This window comes from Cupressus sempervirens, chromosome 5 (assembly GCF_028749045.1).
Source record: "Cupressus sempervirens isolate cs-2001-9-10 chromosome 5, ASM2874904v1, whole genome shotgun sequence".
In the NCBI taxonomy this organism is placed as follows: domain Eukaryota; kingdom Viridiplantae; phylum Streptophyta; class Pinopsida; order Cupressales; family Cupressaceae; genus Cupressus; species Cupressus sempervirens.
Window position 1 is genome coordinate 958,323,096 of NC_143122.1, and position 15,009 is coordinate 958,338,104.

The following is a 15,009-nucleotide window of genomic DNA, read 5'->3' on the forward strand; positions in this document are numbered from 1 at the left end:
ATCATCTATAGTCCTAATTGATAAATCAAATAATCTATTATTTATCAATTAAATCCTTTTCTCCTATCTAATTCCAAAAATCCCCATTTATTAAATAAATCTATTTGATAAATGAAATCCTCAAATTCAAAAACCCCTAACCTATCTCTAATCCTCCATTTAGCCTAATCCACCCCATCGACCCATACTAAACAAGCTTAGCCACTAACTCACCCACCCTCATTAATGCCATCCACTTGCACATCTCTAACATCCCTAATCTAATCCTAAACCCAAGCCTAATCCACCCCCTAATGTTGTCACATTCATTAAACAAGTTTAAGACTTTCCTAATTCAAACCAAAGTCTCCCCTCAAAAAATCCAACCACTAAGTCATGAGTGCTCTTACAAAACATAAAGACTCTTACAAGCCCACTCATGACTCTTACACCCATCTTCCACACTCTTCTCTCTTCCACACTCATTCCTCTTACATCCCTCTTACATACTCAACCCCACTCATCATGCCTTTAACCAACCCTTTACCCTAACCCTCTCACACTCATCCTCCTTGTGACAAGTGTCACCTTCCCATTGGTGCTAAACAAGAACAATCCATGTGCTCCCCTTTGAGTGCATCTTAACCCTCCTTAAGCCTTCATCCATCCTTGCATCTAAGCCCTCCATCTCTCTACCCCTTAGCCTATAAATTGAATCCCATCCCAAGCCATTTCATCAACAATCTTTGAGCTAAAGTTACCATGCTATTTTGAGAACCAAAGCCATCAACCATACCCTTATAATGCCAAATTGAGAGCTCACAAAGCTACCAATTTGCCATTACCCATCTCCATTGAAGCAGCTTTTGAGCATCTTGAGCATACATCCACAGCAAAAGGACACATCTACAGAATCAAGAAAGCATGGAGTGTTTTCTCTTGTGAGGTTTGCACTTCTTGTTTTCTTTCTTTGTCTAAGTATATATGTGAATTTAGTTTTTGGTTTGTGAATGTTTACTTTATTTGTTAATGTTCTTTGCATACTAATTCTGGTTCTACATTTTGGCACGCCCGGTGGGACCCCACTATGGGTCATTTAATCATCTATTTTCATCTATATGTCATTTTTCTAACCATTTAATGTTTGTTGTTGTTTGAGTGTGTTGTGAGGGTGTTTTTCTTGTTTTTGCAGGTTAAAGAACGCACTTAGGAAGAAGAAATACCATCTAAAAAAAAAAAATCACGTTTTTCATCTTTTTTGGCACAATTTTGGCGTCTGCAACCTGTTCTGTTTGCAAAAATCGATGTCTGCAAAAATCCGCGTCTGCGAAAATCGACGTCTGCAAAAATCCGCGTCTACGAAAATTGACATCTGCAAAAATTTGCGTCTGCGAAAATCGTCATCTGCGAAAATCCGCATCTGCGCAAATTGGCGTCTCTGCTTGTCACCTGTGTTCTATGCTGCAAATCTGTTTTGTCCTCTTCGTATTTTGGCATCTCTGTATTTCAGCGTCTTCGTATTTTGAGAGACTGTCTTCTCTACTTGCTTATGTTGCATTTTTGCTTTTAGTAGTTCCGTAGGATTTAGACCATTTTAAGCATTTTTACACGTAGAAAAAACAGCAAAAAAAGTTTTAAAAAAAATTTCCATAGTTAAGCTCTCATTTTTGAAGATTTTGGCTAACTAACTAAATTGCTTTTTTTTTTTTTTTTTGTCTCATTGCAGGTTGGAGCACATATGGAACCACTAACCATGTTTCTTGCAGGTTTTCATGTTGCTAAAAAATGAATTTGAATGTTTAACCATTTGTCTTTGAATGCATGTTGCTAAAAAAATAAACTTGAATGGTTAAACACATTTTCCATTGAATGAATGTTGCTCAAAACACACTCTTGAATGTCATAGATTAAAATCAACTTTCCTTGGAATGCATGCTTAAAACAAAAAATCCAATCTTGAATGCCAAGGATCAATTAACCATTACAATATCAAACACTTCATTTACAGCTTCTAAAATTGAACAAAACAAATCTCTTTTTCACATGCAATCTAGGTAAAGTTTGATTTTTGGACATTTAAGAAACTTTGTTAAGTTAAAATAAAAATTTACAAAAATCAATTTGAGTAGTTCCTTGGAATCACCTCTTTTCTAATCACCCATCAAATATTAACCATTGGTTGCAATCTCAGTGCCATTTATGGGGATGGGTCTACTTGAAAAAGGTGTTAAATGTTCCACAATCTAACTCACTCACTTGGTCTTTGAACGTTTGCTTTAACTCTATCAAAATTCTTAAATGGCCAAAACTCTAGATTAAATCGATCACACTTCAAGTTTGGGCACTAAAATTGAACAACAACTGACATGGAGAGCCTCTGGGCGCGCGCTTGAAATCGAATCTCACACACTTTTGTTTTGGGCTTAAAACAAACTCACACTCAATCTTGAATGCCTTAAAGAAAATTAATCGATACTTGACATGGAGGGCCTCCGGGCGCGCGAGTTTTCTTTTGTTGACCCTAACTCTTCTTATTGTTTGCATTCTTCGATCGATTTACTTTTTTTGGCACTTCAAGTTGGAATTGAACATTTTCTCTTAAACATGAGTGCTTGCAAAGTTTAGATTAGCACACATAAGAGTCAGTTGGTAAAAGAACAAGTGTGTTTTTTAGCCCAAGGTCATCCAAGTCTTCTCTCCCCTTGTCATCTTTTGAGGCCATCTTGGGTGCATAAGATTAGGATCCAAAACCTTGTTTCTTTTTAGGAGGCCTACTTGGGGATTTCATCACCCCTTGGACGACCTCAACTCCAGCGTTCCGGCGAAGTATAAGAATCGGAAGGTGAATCGAAAGACACCTCTCTTGGGATCGAGATTTTGTCATTCGGGCTAAGCCTCAAGGAACTTTATACCCTTGAGAAGTGAAAGAGGAGAAGTGGGTTATCACTCCTCTCGGCTGTGTGACATCCTTTTGGTCTCATCTATGGATTTGGGCCTCACGTACCTTGCGTATATCGAGGACTCCCTAGCTAAACCAATTATCTGCCTTACAGAAAACCATCTAGGATGTTAATGTGTTTGGAGTGACTGATCGAAACATTTGTAGAACATACACACTCCTTGGCGCAAGTATCACATTCTGAGAACCACAAACTTCTATCTGGGTGTTCCTATCTATTGCTTGTTTTTATTTTACTTGTTGAATGAATGTTTGCCAAACTTGGTCAATCCTAGCTTAGGGAACACTTGGCGTAGTCACTGCCTATTTTGGAAGTTGAACAAGTTGAAGCAAAACAACTGAGATTTTCCCAAAGCCAAGAAAATTTAGGAATTTATGTCGGAACAACCCAAACCCAAACAGAAGTTTCACAAGGTCAAACTCAAGCCATCTCTAGCATACCAAGAACTTTCAGCCAAGAGAAAAGAAATAACACCAAGCCCACGAATTGCCAAACTCCACAAAGCAGAGGACAAAGCTACCAACGAAGCACTTCAAGAGGCCTGGTTAGAGCACACCATCAAATTTAGCCAACATCCAGGAGTTAATCCTGCTTATGCCTTACCAACTAGGCATGATTTCTATGATTAGACACCCTTGTTTCTCCCCATCTTCTTGGATAAGCTTCACTTTAGAGTCATCTTTGTAGAAAATCCAGCCATCTTAGGTTATCCCCTTAAGAATTATTAGCTCATCCATCTCATTTAGAATCAAACCATCTAGCCAGCAATCCCAAAATCTGCACATCTAAGCTTTCAAAATTGTTGTCACCTTGCTAAAAGTTTGCCATTCCTAAAATCTTCCAAATCCACCAATCTCACCAAGGTTATCCCTTTGACAAAGCTTTGTCTAGGGTAATCTAGCTTTGTCACTTGTTATCCCTCATCACCTTGAGCTAAAGGTTGGGATCCACAAGTGGTCAATCTCATGTTCTTCCTAAAGGATCATCAGTCTATCCTTAAGTTGACACAATCACCACCAAGCTTGCACATAGGAAAGTAGACCTTTTGTGCTTTGACAACATATCTTCGAAGTTAGAATCCCCAACCCAATCCTCCTTAGGTTTTGTCATATAGCTTTGCCTCAACCTAGGAAATCATTTGCATAGAAAAGCCTTCCCCCTTTTGCATCCATCAGCATTATTGCACCTCATCCCTAGGAGCATTTTTCATGCCACCCGTCACTCGCTTAGCCAAGAAGAAAGAAACAATGCAGCCCTATCATTTGGATCGAACAACCTCACCCCCCTTGAGCACTCAGCCATCCTTCAGCCCAGAGCCAACTATGCCATCACCTACTGACATTGAAGCTTTCATGAACCAACCAGGAAATGCAGTATTGGTAAACGCCATTATAGACAAAAACAAAGAGACAATCATGGCTAATTTTTGAAGGGACAATGTAGGAACCTTTGACTTTGGAAGACCCCCTCCATTATCAGATCCATCTCACCCATTGTTTGGGCAGCTGCCACCACCCATAGGCTCTTATGATCCAAATTATCCTCAATATATTCCAAAAGAAGAGCCTCCAGCCAATCCATATGACCCAACAGACCCAAACATACCATCATCCACCCAAGTTGAAATCTCCATGCCACAAGCCAACCCACCCACCACCACTCCATCCTTGGTTCATACCTCTCCGCTCCAAACCCCCTTTACCCAAAACATCTCACCGTTCACCCCCTTCACTATTGCTGCTGCTCCCCAACCCAACCTTCCAAATCCACCCATCTCCCAAATCAGTGCTAGCATCTTTGGCCAACCTCAACAATATACAACAAGGATGTCACCCATGGGGCCAAGTAATCAACCTTTCATCACCCCCAACTTGTTCAATGCAGCCCAGAACACAATCCCATCATTTCCATTAGGTCTTGGGAGCTCAATACCATTAGCCACAAATCTACAAGCTACTACCCTGACTCCACAAAGCTATCAAATCCCACAAGCTACTACCAATTTTCTACCAAGCTCCCAAATGACCCTAGCTCCCGCCACCACTCTACCAAGCTTCCAAATCTAGCCACAAAGCTATCAAACCCCATCAGTTCCATTCCCAAGCTTTTAGTTCCCACCACCTCCACCACCAACTAATCCATTACCTCTAATTACCAACTACTTTTCAATGCCACTTCTCGGAGGTAATCCACCACCCCATCCAACCACCAATTATTTGCAGATACCATCCCAAATGGGGGCACAACCCACATATATTGGTCAAACCCCACAAGCCCCCCGATCTTTTCCCCAAGCCTCACAACCATCTTATACCTTACCCCCACAAAGCAATCCATTTATCCCACAGCCAGCTTATGTTTCTCAATCCCAACCTCAAATCCCATATCCACAACAAGCCTCGTAGCACATGCGGCAATATGCGCCACCTCCCCCCCAACAAATCGTCATCCACCATGCAACTGCCCAAACAATGTACAATCCCTATCAGCAAATCCCTCACAGCCATCCATATTTAGTGGCCCCATCCAACACATACCTACCTCAAGGCACTCCTACATTGGGGGCACCCCAAACATCACCTATCAATTCAGAGTGGGAGCAAATGAAGACAGCTCTAAAAGCCATCCAAGAAGGGAATGATCCAAAGACATTCAAGTTTGAGAATGTGTGTCCTTACCCATTTGATAGAGCCATTACCACGACACCATTTCCCAAACACTTTGAGGTACCTAAATTTGACAAATTTAGAGGAAAAGGAGACCCTGTCACACATATCAAAGAAGTTTACATGCACTGCCAGGACGTGGCATACAATGATGTCTTCCTCTTGCGCCTTTTTCCCAAAAGCTTGGCTGGACCAGCTCTTGAATGGTTTTATAAAATCCCCTATGGCACAATTAAAAACTTTGCTGAATTATCTAAGGCATTTGTAGCCCAATATGCCCATCTTGTTGAAACAGAGCTATCAATAGTTGATCTTGTCCACACCAAGAAAAAAGGTGGAGAAAGCTTTGCCGAATACCTACAAAGATGGAAAACCCTTACCACCCGCATATCCTGCACCTTGCCAGAATGCCATGTGGTGAAAATGTTTATTGATAATCCACATCCCAGCTTGGCTCACCACATGACCATGAACTGTTTACAGACCTATAAGGATATCAAAGAGAAAGGAATGATCCTTGAGCAAGGACTCATCAAAGATGGTGTGGTAAAGATTTACAAAGAGGCCAACCAAAATCAATCACATTCCAATGACAAGTCTAGGTATTGGAACAAAAACAAGCATGTTGCAACAGATGAGGTTACTGACACCAAACATGTGAATATCGTTGGTCCTTCTCAAAACCAGTCTAACCCACCATATCAAACAAACAACCAACAAGCTATCAATTACCAACAACGAAATAACCAAAGCTATCAAAACCACAATACAAGACCCAACTTTCAAGGGTCTAACAATCAAGCTAATGCCATCAATGTAGTTGTAGGGAAAAAGCCCAGATTCCAACATGCACCTAGAAACTATACACCCCTTGGTGAGCCATTGGATGTTATTTTTGAGAAATTGGCTAAAGAAAACCTCATCAAATTTCCTCCTACCCAGCAAATTGATCCAAGCCAATCCAAAGCTGCATGGTACAAGGAAAATGAGTATTGCAAGTTCCATAGAGTAAATGGTCACACCACCCTCAAATGCATGAAACTGAAAGACTATGTGCAAGACCTCATTGATCGGAAGGAAATCACTGTTGGTGCCCAAACCTCTCCCAATGCAGGCTTACAGATTTATCAAAATGCTTTTCTTCCACACAACAACCAAAGTCTTGGAAAAGCACCTATCCAAAACAACACCAACAACCGCACTTCATCCTATATAGACTATGGTAGCCTTATAGGTTGTATATCTGAGAAAGAGCCTTCTGTCAATGTTATCAATATCCGAGGACCAGACAATGAGTGTGCGGTTACCACTCGAAGAGCGCAATTTAACATCCCAGGCCCACCAGTTTCATCAACACAATCAGCTCCATCAAAAAGCCAGTACAATATCTTGGAACACCTTGGGAACATGCCAGCCCAAATATCCATTTTAGACCTTCTCCGCACTAGTCCTGTGTACAAAGACATCCTTGACAGTGCTCTCATAGAATCCCATGTCCCTTCTGATATCAATGCTACTGATTTTCGTAATCTTGTTGGACACCTTTCATCCTCATGTGCCCTATCTTTCAAACCCACCGACATACCCACGGTTTAGCCAGATTACACCCTTCCGCTTCGCATAGCCATCATGGTATCCAATTTTGCCGTGAAAAGAGTAATGATAGATAATGTATCAGCCTTGAGCATTTGTACCCTAAAATTCATAAAACAAGCTGGGTATACTAAGGCAGATATGATCAGTGAGGTTATCACCATCAAAGCTTATGACAACTTGGAAAGGACCACAGAAGGGACTATTTTGCTACCAATCAAGGTTGGGCCAATCATTCAAGAGACAATTTTCCATGTTGTTGATCTAAACCTACCATTTAACATCCTCCTCGGTCACCCATGGATTCATGCTATGAAGGCCGTTCCATCCACCTACCATCAGTGCATCAAATTTTCACATCAGGGCACTGAGGTAACCATCCATGCCGATCTAGAACCCTTTTCTTACTGCAATGCGGTTGAAGCTTCATATACAAACCATTGCCCTGGAATAGACATCGGCACAGCCATTGCCAGCTCATCCCACACTTGTAATGACGCAGAAACCATCCTTGCCTCCACCCTATCTACTATAAAGATCAACAACAAAGGTTATGGAGAATATAGTCTGTCAGATGCATTTGCTGTCGGAGCAATCTCACTTGATCCACATACCCATGGACGACCGACATATCACAAAGCTAGGGAGATTCCACCTCCTCGATACAAACAGTTTGGCCCAACCACCTTTGTGTCCTCAAAAACCCCTCTTCATGAAGAGCTCACTCCAGATATCAACAATTGGTTACATAAGGATGCACCTCCAAAAAATCAAGCACGCCTTGATCACTTCAGCCAAAAGTATCCCTAACAACATAAGCTCATCACTGAAAAAAGGAACTATCAAGGAGGTGGACTAGGACCAGAAGAAAGGGGCATGCAATGTCCCATCGAAGCACATAATTGGGAAACGAATTCAGGACTTGGCTTTGGCATACCCACAACTGGGGGCACCAACGAGAACAGTCACACTTTTTCGAACATCCACCACGACCTTGTCAAAATCGAAGACATTCCTGAGGAAGTTGAAAAGAGAGCCTACAACAATATCCCAGACCCAATCTTCCTAGGAGACTCTGTTCTTTGAGAACTATCCATCCATCTCATTGACCTACCACTTGCTCATCCACAACTCATAGATTGGGACCAACCAAGTGTCATACATATTGATGAGTTCGCATCAGAGGAAGCGCTTCTAAGATTCATGGGAGCTGAAACTCCTCATAAGAAGACAAAGCTAGATTCTGCCTACATCTACAAGCTAGATCCCAAGGGGTATTTTGGAGAAAATCCCCAACCTAGTTTTGATACACCCAAAATTGGAACTAAGGTAAATCTAGGACTAGCTAAGGCAGTGAAGAGAACCCCTCAGAAAGAAAATCCAGAGCCACAAGTAGAACATGAGGATTTAGTATTGCCTCCTCAAGATAATCGACCAGAGGTGTCTTCTATTCTAATAGAGGATACTAGAGAAGTCAACATTGGTTCTTCAGAGATCCCTAGAATTGTTCACATTGCTGCATCCCTATCACAAGACCAAGTTGACCTCCTCTTTGAAGTTTTACGAGAGAACATTGGCCAATTTGCATGGTCATATCAGGACATGCCAGGACTTGATCCAAATCTTGTAGTTCATCATCTTGCAGTCGATCCAAAGATCAAGCCCGTCAGACAAAAGATTAGAAAAATGCACCCCAAGGTGGCATTACTAGTAAAAGCTGAACTAGAGAGAATGTTAGCTGCTAAGGTTATCTAACCTATCGACTACTCAGAATGGATCTCCAACATGGTCCCTATCACTAAGCCTTCCAGTGACATCAGAATCTGCACTGATTTTAGAGATCTTAACAAAGCTTGTCCAAAGGATGATTTTCCCTTGCCCAACATAGATATGATTGTAGATCTTATAGCTGGACATGAAATTCTGTCCCTTATGGATGAATTTTCTGGGTATAATCAGATCAATATTGCAGAAGAGGACCAACATAAGATAGCATTCACTACCCCTTGGGGAACCTTTTGCTACACCATGATGCCTTTTGGCCTAAAGAATGCTGGGGCTACCTATCAAAGAGCTATGATAGCCATTTTCCATGATCTTATCCATAGCATTTTGGAGGATTATGTGGATGATATCCTAGTCAAATCTCACACCTTCATGGATCATCTTGCTGACCTGGAGAAAGTCTTTGATAGGTTGGCCCAATATCATCTCATGCTAAATCCCAAGAAGTGTGTCTTTGGGGTCACATCTGGCAAGCTTCTAGGCTTCATAGTTTCTAAATGAGGTATAGAGATCGACCCCAAAAAGGTCAAGGCTATCTTAAACATGCCTCCTCCCCAAACACTACGACAGCTTCGCTCTCTTCAGGGAAAACTTCAATCTGTCCGGCGCTTCATCTCCCAACTTGCAGATAAGTGTACACTGTTTTCACACTTGCTAAAGAAGAATGAGAACTTCAAGTGGGATCTTTTATGTCAGCGCAGCTTCGATCAGCTCAAGCAGTACCTCACCAATCCCCCTATCTTGGTTCCACCAGTTCCTGGTTGTCCCTTGATCTTGTATATATCAGCAACACCTACTGCTCTAGGGGCACTTCTAGCACAACATGATGATTATAGCAGAGAGAGAGCCATCTACTATATCAGTAGAACCCTAGTTGGTTATGAACTCAATTACACTCCTATGGAAAAAGCTTGTTTGGCAGTTGTTTTCTCAACTCAAAAGCTTCGCCACTACATGCTAAGTCATACCATCCAACTAGTCTCCAAGATTGACCCTCTCAAGTATATGCTCTCCAGAACAGCACTTACAGGCCATTTGGCCAAATGGGTTATGCTTCTAAGTGAGTTTGACATCCAGTATGTGGACAGAAAGGAAATCAAAGGGCAAGCTATAGCAGATCACCTAGCTGATGCACCTCTAGTAGATGCATATCCTTTGCTCACAGAATTTCCAGATGAGCATATCTGCCTAATTGAAGAACAACCCCCATGGAAGCTTTATTTTGATGGCTCATACACCTCTCATGGATCAGGGGCAGGAATATTATTAGTTACACCTCAAGGAGATTACATTCCAAAAGCCTTCAAGCTACAATTCCCTAGCACCAACAATATAGCAGAATATGAAGCTCTTGTAGTAGGATTAAAGATAGCTGCAGAATGGAATATCACTGAGTTACAAGTCTTTGGTGATTCCCAACTCATCATCAAACAAGTCTTAAATGAATATCAAACCAAAGATGAAAAGCTATTACCCTACAAAGAGCTAGTTGATCAGCTGACCCAGCATTTTACAAAGCTTCAGTTTACACAAGTGCCTCGAATGTAGAACAAGGCAGCAGATGCCATGGCCACTATCGGCTTGCTCTTGGAAATTCCCCAAGAAGCTACGCAATATGAGTTTTTAGTTGAGCAGCTCCTCACACCTGCCTATGCGAATGAGGATTCAAACCGTGTTTGTATCTTGGTTGGTCCCCAATCCCCTTGGTACCATGAAATTCACGCTTACCTTAACGATGGTATCATATCCCCTCACCTCACAAGTACCCAATGCTAGAACCTCATTCGAAAATCATCCCGCTATGTTATCATAGCCAATACCCTATATTTTTGGGGTTATCACGATACTCTCTCTTGATGTTTAGATGAAAATGAGGCCGTGATGGCATTAAAAGAAGTACATTTTGGACTTTGCGGTGCCCACACGAGTGGTATTTTCCTAGCATGACAAATCCTTAGAGCAGGCTACTATTCGCCTACCATTGAAGAAGGCTCTTGTGACTTTTTCAGAAAGTGTCTCCCATGTCAGCAGCATGCAAATCTTGTGCACGCTCCAGCACAGGATCTATAGCCTATTGCACCACTTTGGCCTTTTGCTTGTTGGGGCCTTGATCTAGTTGGAACTATCACACATCTCTCATCTGATGGACATAAATGGATAATAACAGCCACAGACTATTTCACTAAGTGGGTGGAAGCAGTCCCCCTAGTCTCAGCTACAGGAGTTCAAGTCTCCAAGTTCATCTTGTACCACATCGTTTGTCGCTTCGATATCCCATCCACCATCTTCACTGACCATGGAGGTAACTTTGAAAATCTCAACATGGAAGAATTACGCACTTCCCTTCGCATCCATCACCGCTTTTCTAGCCCATATTTCCCACAAGGTAACGACCAGGCAGAGGTGACTAATAAGACCCTCCTCAAAATCCTAAAGAAAGTTGTCAATGATTCCGGCCGTGATTGGCACCTTCCAATAAATCCGGCTCTATGGGCCTATCGAACTTCCTTCCGTACATCCACAGGCACCACTCCATACTCCCTAGTCTATGGTGCCGAAGCAGTATTACCTATAGAAGTTAAACTTCCCTCACTACGCATATCTTTGCGAGGGCAAATCTCAGATGAAGAATACAGAGTAGCTCGACTCACCCAGCTAGATATCTTAGACGAGAAGAGACAACAAGCCTATGACCATCTCACAGTTTACCAAACTCATCTCAAAAGGAATTTCAACAAGAAGGTGCTCCCACGACACTTTCAGCCAGGTGATATGGTCCTCAAAGAAAATATGAAAGTCCAAGCAGATCGAGAAAAGAAAGGCAAGTTTGAACCTACATGGCTTGGTCCCTATGTGGTTACTGCCTCCTTTGGATCTGGAGCCTATCAATTATCTACACCAAAAGGAGAACTCTTGAATGATCCCACTAACATCATTCATCTCAAGAAGTTCTATGCTTGAAGATCTTTGGTATACCCAGCTTTTGAAAAATACAAAAAAATAGTAAAGAGAAATAAGCGTCCAATGGTGAAAACTTGGCAATTCAAGCGCCTTGGATAGGTACCTTGGTGAAAACCTGGTAATTCAGGCGCCTTGTGTGCTAAAGACTAATTCATTATCTATCACTATCCTATCCCTCATCCATCCACCCACCATCCCATAAAACACCTGCTTGTTCCCTTGGTGTTCCAATCAAATATCCAAAATCTGATGGAGCTTGTCAATACCTCCTGTAGAGCTTGTAAATCTTGTACCAAAGCTTGTATTCTACCTTGTAAATCTTGTACCATACCTTGTATATATTTGAATCTTGTCCAAAGCTTGTACCATATTCCAACTTGTAAATAATCTTGTATCCTAGCCTGTATCCTATAACATGCACACACAGAATCCCATTTTCCTTAAGCTTTTCACAAACCATCTACCTATCCACCTATCAACTATTATAGACATCCCATCCTTCACAAACATTTCCATCTCACAAAAAAAACCAAAACATGAACAAACTTGTACATTTGTAACATATCTTGGTCTGTCAGCTTGTACATCCTCTTTAGCTTAGTATCATTGTATCTATCCAGATTTCGTGTTAGTTCATCCTTGGTCAACATCTTGCACACATCACACACCTTGGTTAGATATTCCAATGCATCCTTTAGCTAGATCTCCTGTCACCAAAGTGTTATCCTTCTTAGTTCAGCTTGCCAGATGCATCACTCATCCAGACCCATCAGCTTAGGTGCTCTCTGATAGATCCTTGCAGGATATAGCTATCCTCATGTCTAATCTTGGTCCGTTAGTACCTCGTCCTACCCATCTCGTTGGCAAACAATTCTCTTTTGGATTTTCACTTTCTTTTGATTTGGGATCTTCCCTTTTGGGTCTTGAAATATCTTTTCCAAGCAATCTCCTTGTTCTGTCCTCAAGGTTGCCACGATCTTCCATGTCATGGTATGCTGTGAATGGGGCAATTAGAGCGTAAGGTCTTGATCAGGTCTTTTGCTTGTTTTCTTTTTTTTCTTGTGGGTTACCTAGTGTCGTTTCCACGCTGCTTCCTCTGGGATTCATGTGTGATACTGGGGCAATCCTTGTGTGTTTGTTTCGAGTCAATTTGTCAGTCCTTTGGATGGTTGGTGAAAAGGCCTTGATGTTCTTGGTAACCTTGGCAATTAACCAATAGTCCTATAGTAAATCTAGTGCTCAACTACATGGTGGTACTTCTCTTTGAAGTATCCCCCCGCTCAAAAAACTTCAATGGTTTTCCTTCATCTCCATTATCCCTCATCCATATCCTACATCTGTCGCTCCTACCCCAGCTTATGCATCAGTATCTCTTTGAATCACTCCGCACGCTTAGCTTTAGGGATCCACAATCCTAGTCTTGGGGATCCACCAATCAAATCAATCCACCAAGCCTCATCTTTCGAGATCCACAATCCTAGTCCTAGGGATCTCTGAAACCCATCTTCTGCCAATCTGACTCTTTGAAATCTTGTTGCATTAGCTTTATCATTCTATCATCCATCTCCCTACCATGGATTCCTTTTATAGCGCTCCGCTCCTCCTACCCCCCCCAATCCTGGAAAGTCTTAAGCTTGCTTTACTGTTGTGCCCTTGATTTCCCTTCATCATTCTCCCATAGTGAGAGTTTGAGCTCATTCAGCCCCTTCTCTTTGCCAACATGTGTCTTAGCTCATCTCAATTTCTTGTACTTTTCAAGAAGTCGTCGAGCCTCATTTCTCTCCCCGCCACCTTCTTGAGGGGGCATCATCTAAGTCTAGTCTCTCCTCTTCTTATCCGAGACTGGGGCAACCTTGTTGCTAAAACATCTTCTTCGTGTCGTCTTCATTCGAACTTCTTTGAAATAGTGTTGTCTCAACACTATGTCAAAGAGGGGCAAAATGTAGACACCTAAATTTGATTACACTATTTTAGTAATCCTATTTAGTTATCTAAAAAGGCATTATTAATTAAATTTCTATTTAATTAATCCTTTTTCATCCAATAGTTGATTAATTTAATTAATCATCTATAGTCCTAATTGATAAATCAAATAATCTATTATTTATCAATTAAATCCTTTTCTCCTATCTAATTCCAAAAATCCCCATTTATTAAATAAATCTATTTGATAAATGAAATCCTCAAATTCAAAAACCCCTAACCTATCTCTAATCCTCCATTTAGCCTAATCCACCCCATCCACCCATACTAAACAAGCTTAGCCACTAACTCACCCACCCTCATTAATGCCATCCACTTGCACATCTCTAACATCCCTAATCTAATCCTAAACCCAAGCCTAATCCACCCCCTAATGTTGTCACATTCATTAAACAAGTTTAAGACTTTCCTAATCCAAACCAAAGTCTCCCCTCAAAAAACCCAACCACTAAGTCATGAGTGCTCTTACAAAACATAAAGACTCTTACAAGCCCACTCACGACTCTTACACCCATCTTCCACACTCTTCCCTCTTCCACACTCATTCCTCTTACATCCCTCTTACATACTCAACCCCACTCATCATGCCTTTAACCAACCCTTTACCCTACCCTCTCACACTCATCCTCCTTGTGACAAGTGTCACCTTCCCATTGGTGCTAAACAAGCACAATCCATGTGCTCCACTTTGAGTGCATCTTAGCCCTCCTTAAGCCTTCATCCATCCTTGCATCTAAGCCCTCCATCTCTCTACCCCTTAGCCTATAAATTGAATCCCATCCCAAGCCATTTCATCAACAATCTTTGAGCTAAAGTTACCATGCTATTTTGAGAACCAAAGACATCAACCATACCCTTATAATGCCAAATTGAGAGCTCACAAAGCTACCAATTTGCCATTACCCATCTCCATTGAAGCAGCTTTTGAGCATCTTGAGCAGACATCCACAGCAAAAGGACACATCTACAGAATCAAGAAAGCATGGAGTGTTTTCTCTTGTGAGGTTTGCACTTCTTGTTTTCTTTCTTTGTCTAAGCATATATGTGAATTTAGTTTTTGGTTTGTGAATGTTTACTTTATT